The sequence below is a fragment of the Orbicella faveolata genome, unplaced genomic scaffold (genome assembly GCF_042242905.1).
Source record: "Orbicella faveolata isolate gen_17 unplaced genomic scaffold, um_ofav_v1 contig_12, whole genome shotgun sequence".
NCBI lineage: Eukaryota > Metazoa > Cnidaria > Anthozoa > Scleractinia > Merulinidae > Orbicella > Orbicella faveolata.
Window position 1 is genome coordinate 23,728,640 of NW_028301539.1, and position 6,330 is coordinate 23,734,969.

At 37.0% G+C, this 6,330-nt stretch overlaps 1 long non-coding RNA gene across 3 annotated transcripts; it reads left to right on the plus strand.

Moving 5' to 3' along the window:
• The first annotated feature begins 812 nt into the window (after positions 1-812).
• On the plus strand, positions 813-5,749 carry LOC149117253 (uncharacterized). Of its 3 annotated transcripts, none has more exons than XR_016203581.1 (3): positions 813-1,302; positions 4,276-4,372; positions 5,476-5,749. It is a non-coding gene; the product is annotated as an uncharacterized LOC149117253 (long non-coding RNA). The 3 variants fall into 3 exon arrangements; XR_016203580.1 differs by having other exon boundaries at positions 813-921; XR_016203582.1 differs by lacking the exon at positions 813-1,302 and adding an exon at positions 3,245-3,269.
• The last annotated feature ends 581 nt before the right edge of the window (positions 5,750-6,330 follow it).

Below are 6,330 nucleotides of genomic sequence, written 5' to 3' on the forward strand. Positions count from 1 at the left end.
ACTAATCCTCTTCGTTTTTTTAAGGGGTTCACGGCCTGCCTGTAACGAAGCGTTTATCAATTAAGGGATTGCTTAGGGAAAACATATCTTGGTTAAGGTTCTTAACCAATCGTAACATATTTTATGGCATCAGTTTGAGTCATGAGCAAACACACGAGTTTGTGTTAGTGTCGATCGGCAAGAAAGTTATGCAAAGCGCGTTATGTGTGTGGGTCTATTCTTGCAGTGATACGATTAACAGCACTCAAGTACTCTCGAGTGTTTGGCAACAGTAAATTTTAAAAAAGGCGCGTCTGTTAATAAGGTTCCCCCATGTCTAGAAACCTGTCATTGTGCATTTTTCTTAGTGTAATGCCTACCTAAGAGAATAGGATATTTGAATTGAGTGCAACTTACCTAGAATTCATTATCTCCACACAAACGATGACTCCTGTGGAATTCAGCGAGGAAGAAATGGCGACATTTCGTAAAAAACACGCCTTCAAAACAGCGTGTTTTTGAATAAATAATTACCCTGTCCTTCAAACAAACTGATATGACGAGGAAGAAGACAAAATTTTGTTTATCGTGGCCAAATAAAACGTTAAAAATATCCGGCCGATTGCAAAATATTACCATTTTACTTACTGAGAGAACAATTATGCCATGTTCAAATTTGATTTTGCCGCTCAGCGCTCTTTTTTACCGGATGTGACGTCATTTTTTGTTGGATGATTCAGATACACAAAAAGTGCCAGGCGTCGCGGAGTGTTCTCCCCCCGCCCCTGGGCGGGGCACAAGACTCCTGAAATTTCCGTATCTGGATCATCCACCAAAAAGTGACATCACATCCGGTTTAAACTGCGCCGCGCAGCTCGTTTCACAAAGCGAAAAAATGGCGTTTCGATTGGGGAAGTTTTTCCTCTATTTGCAAACCATCAGGTTCGTGTCCTTTCATACTGAGGATAGAAAGATGTTGTAGGCACATTTCTTCGACTTTTTAAGCAGAACTTTCGGCAAAAGAAAACAGTTTAGTATTGTTTTGAAGGAAAATAACGGAGAGCCTTCTGTCATCGAATGGTGGATTTTACACATTTGCAAAACTGGGGTTGTTCCGACTTTTGGTTCTGATTGTTCGTGATTCGGTGATAACACTAAGTGCAATAGCCTATAATGTTAACAAGAACCTGGATGAAGTATTGCTGGCCATAGTTTGCACTGTGTATTATGGGAACATGTTTAACAGAAGCCAGTTTTTTCTAAAAGTGAACACAGTTGAAGCTCTGTATCCACGTGCGTTTGGTGGAAAATCGTCTACTCAAGGTTAGTATCCTATTTCCGTATCTCTTGTTCAATACTTTATTCTCTGTAAGAAATAATCTATGTTGAGAGCTAGAGTCCATTGTAAATGCGTACTTTGGGGATATCAGATTTCCCCGAAAAGATCAGCAAAGGGATGAAGCAGTCCAGATGAGTAGAACTTTCCTTCAGTCATCCAGTGGTTAATTGTACATTCCTCTGTATTGTCTCAACTGCAATGTCGGCCTGGGGATCAACTTCTTTGGGCAGTTCAAAAAGAGGGGGTTGGCCTGTTTAGGGTTAGCTCCCAATGGTATGGTATATCCTTACCTCTTAACTTAACCCCCACTTTTGACAGGTACCCACTTCTACTGTGACCCGGAGCAGGGGGGTTAAGGTTACTCCCTTATATGCACTATATAGGTATGTGTGGCCCCAAAGGGTAGGGTTTTTCAGCTGTTTTGGTCATAAATAGGGTCTCGATTTTGGCCACTTTGGTCTTAAATAGGGTATGATGTTTGTACTCTACTGTAGTCTTGAATTGGGTAATGTTGTTTAGAAGAAACTACTTTTTCATCATTATTGATGAGACCATAAACAAAAGGGCTTCAAAACTTATGTTTAGGGCAACTGTGTCAGTGGCAACGGTTGTAAATAGGTTGTAAAATTTTTGGTTCGGGCATAAATAGGGTACAGAAAATCTCCGATTTTGGTGATCAATAGAGTAAGGGTTTTGGTTTTTTTTTCTGGGAGTACCCCCCCCCCCCCTCCCTTCCCAGGTACTGTAAAGTGGTTCTTAATTAAATGCTGGATATAATTCAGATTTTATCTTGTAATTAGCTTTAACCTGTAAATTGTTATCTATTAATAATAAAATAGAGAACATCTTCTGTCTTCCTTTTCAAGAATTGGACTATGAGGTCCAGACTTCTTCGAGGTGATAGTGTGAGGCTGTATCAACCATATTATCACCTGATGGGAATCTTGAGCTCGCAATTCAAGAATATTGTTAAGTAGAATTGTAAGATTTACCATTGTTTCTCTATCAAACTTCATACTTGGTTGCAATCATACAATCTGAAATTCTCATACTTGTAGGACTTCATAATTAGTTAATTCAACCATTTTGAGATTTTAAAGTTATGTTCTATATCAAATTAACTCAACAAGAGATGCTGTGGGAACACAGGCCTCTGGTGGTTGTTTACACAGCTTTTTTTAGTTTTTCCAAAGATCTGTTTTCAGCACCTCATCTTCTGTTAATCTGGTGGGGGTACAATGTAGCTCTGTAGCAACAGGACTTTTGTTCATTATGTGATCAATGTTTAAATGTCATCTACCTTCCATCTCATAAAGAAAAATGAAAAATGGCTGGCTCATATGCATGCATCAAATAATTCACAAAGGTCAGGTGTGGTTGGTTCATTGTGGGTGGGCTGAAAATTCTAGCTTGGTTTGATCTTAAAGTGATTGTCTGCTTAAAATATTGAAGATCCGATACCAGGATTCATTATAAAAGAGGTAGAAAACGTTCTCTGGTAAAATTGTTTAAAATTGTGAGCTTTCAACAGGCAGTCTGCTGTCTTCGACGGACAAAAATGAAATGATAAAATAGACCTAACAATTTTGAATATAACAAGCGAATGGCATATATTAAATAGAATACGTGTGAAAGAATGTGAGGATGCTAAAAGTGTAAAATTAGCGTTTGTTTAAAAGAATGTTATATTGTCCCGGCAGAGGGCACGAATTGTTGTCAGCCTTGACAGTTTTTGCTGTGTGCCAAGATTCCAGCGTAAGAATGAGAAAGCCGTATAAGAAAGACGCTGGAATCCTGGCACGCAGCGAAAACTGTCGGAAGCCATTAGGACACGAAAATGGGACCTGGTTGCTGAGTACTGTTTGAAATTGTGGCAACAATGTTCAAATTGTGGGCTTCTTTGCAGGTGAACTTCATAAGGAAACCCTGCACTTTGGAGGCTGAAACTTCTGTGAGTGGCTAACCTTAAAGTGCAAGGTTTTCATATAGCATTGACAAAAAATATACATTTTTGGAGTGACCTCCTTTAAATACACACATTAAGACTTAACTCAGTAGCAAGGTACCTCTTGTATGACAAGTAACAGTACATTGTTTACATGTATCCGAAAAAACAATATATACATTGTCCAAACTCAGTCATGTTAGTAGTGTTAGTGTCTAATGAGTGCCCGCAAGGAGCTAGTTTTACAATCTTTCTTGCAACTCTCCTCAATGTTCTGGGAGTCTCCCAACTACCATTTAGATCATCCAGTTCCCCAGACAAGTTTTGAACTATTGTCCAGATACAAAGGACCATAGGCTCCTAGGGACAGTGCTTTAAAAGTGCTATTATGATGAAATGTGCAGATGTCCTCCATAATATGAGCTTAACAGTTTTGTTACCATGGCAACATACTGGGTTTCAACCTTCTCTGATATAGGCTTTTCTGGCCACCTTTGGCTTTCCATTTTGATATTTGCCAATGGTGCCTCATCTGCATGATTCAGCAAGCATATTAATATTATAAGGTCGAAGTTGTGGCCTCAGGTTAGAGGGGACTAGAAAAGAGTGAGTTGCCATGGGAAAATACAGGCTGTGTATAATTTTAATAGCCATAGGTGTGTTTCCAGTAGAACTATAAGCCTACCAACTTGATGTAATATTGGGTTGAGTGTATGACATCATCAGTCACCTCATTTGCATATTTTACACATGATGCAGACATTTGCAAAAGTTTAACAGCATTTTTAATCTTTTGTGAAATTCTATGTGATACACCTACAAATTCTGACTCAAGGGGTAAAAGTTTAATGAGAGAAGCATGTTAAAGCATTGAGTTGAATTTATGCTGTTGGCAAAATTTTACTGTAAGACGTTGAAGAGAATTTTGGAGGGGAATTTGGTGTGGTTATTGAATTAACAGAGGTTGGTTTTGTTATTGATTTTGTCATTATCTTCTATATTTTTGAGGCAGAGTGGTTGTTGGCAAAAGCAAAACTGGCAATGTCTTCACTGACCTGTGTTTAGATGTTTTTGGGTTTTTGTCTCTGACAATGAAGTTCAATTTACCGGTAAGTAGTTACACTTTCTTTACAATAGAACATATGAATATTAATAACTTATAGTTATTTTAATATCCTCATACCAAAATTGTAGTAATTTTATGGCTCAATTTCTGTCTCTGCTTTAATTAGTTTACAGCAGTTTATTTTTTAAACCAATTTAATGTCATCAAAGGGGAAGGGGAAATCTGAGAGCAATAATAAATTAGACCAACAAATATAAATATATTTACACTGATTGCTCCCCTGGCCTAGTGGAGATGAAGTGGACCAAAAGGTCAGAGATCTGATGGTTTAATCTAGGTATGTCTCAACAAAATAATAAAAAAAGATTGTATTGTAGTATGGGAGTATTATGGTGAGTTATGTTGGGGGGTTGATATGGGATCCTGGCTGAAGTGTTGTAGGGTAGGAATAGGGACTGAGGGGGTGGGTGGTGTGCTTGTGATTCTTTTTAAGAACCACTGTGAAAGTGAAAACAACTGGTTTGAAAAATTTACAGCAGAGGTAAAAATTATACATTATATCTTGTTTTTCATAGGTCAGGTAAATGAGCAAATACCCACAAGAGAAATGCAAACAAGAGATGCACTTTATTTCTCTTCTTAATCAGTGTTCTTCTGAATTCCTCTTGTTAAACTAAATAATTCTTTTCTGTTGAGATAACATTTTTACACTGGACTTTTCCTCTGAAACTCTTACTAACAAAATAATCATTACTAAGAAAAATTATACTTTTTACGATAACTGTAGAAATTGTTGTGCGCTCATTGGCTAATTTTCATCATCAATAAGCGGACCTGTAGGCACATAAATTTATAATTTAAGAGGGGTGTCAATGAGCGAGAGCATACAATTTGGCAATGAGTTTGTTATTTAAAAAAAACAAATCGATGTCAGTTTTTCCTGTGTTTGTGGATGAGTGTATGCTATCGCCCCGTGGATCCACAGCAGAATTCATGATCAATAATGTTCAAGACAGATGCATGAAAAACTGATGTCAATTTGTTAAATTGAAAAGATCTGGTTCTTGGTCTTTTTGTGACTGATGGAGGTCTCTAAAAGTTCTCAGTTGTTGTTTAATTTTAATTTTAGTGTTTGTATTTTCTTAGGTGGTTACCTCCTGGCATATACACTCCACACTGGCATAAAATCCCTTGATTTAGATGATACTGAACCTGCTTTTCCCATCTTTAACATACATGTAAGAGTGCCAGTGGACCTGTCCAAGTGTGAATTTTTTTTAGTGATAATGCAAATCATAATAAAGGTACAAAGCCTCTCTGGTGTGATTTCTTCCTTGACAGTGAAGTGCAACCTAACCAAAAGTTGCATTCTGTAAGAGGTTTACAAAAATTATAAAATATAGGAGCTCCTCTGAAAGAAGAGTTTGTTGTTTTTTTTCTGTTCATTTTTTCTGTTGAACATTTATATTTTCCTAATAAGCAGTTTCTTCACAACACACTTCAAGATGATAAAGAGCCATAAGAATGACATTTTTATTGCGGAGATCATTTTCAAGATTAAAGAAAAGTTATCTTTATTTATATATTTTATTTTCTTTGGGAGAGGGACTTTTTGAGAATTTCCCTAAAAATATCACAAGGTACAAAGGAAGGGGAAATATAAAAGTAATGTTTTCATTATCAGATTGAGTCTCTATGAAGCTGCAAAGTATGGTTATTTTATACTGTTGTGGATAACGTTAGGCCCATTTTAATTCAAAATACAAATGGGAACTTACATTGATAATCACACAATCCCTTAAATTGGTACTGTTTTGTTTTTTACTGGTAATTGCTTTTTTCCAGAAAACAATTTGAACATCCTTGTTACACAAGGAGGGGCAGTGGGGGAGGTATTCTACATAGTTCTTAATGGGGAAGCTCCATCTCAAAGTCCAAACCCTTAATACTGTATCCCTTTTCTAAACCCGTAGAGAGAAGTTTTAAAATATCTCTTTGAAC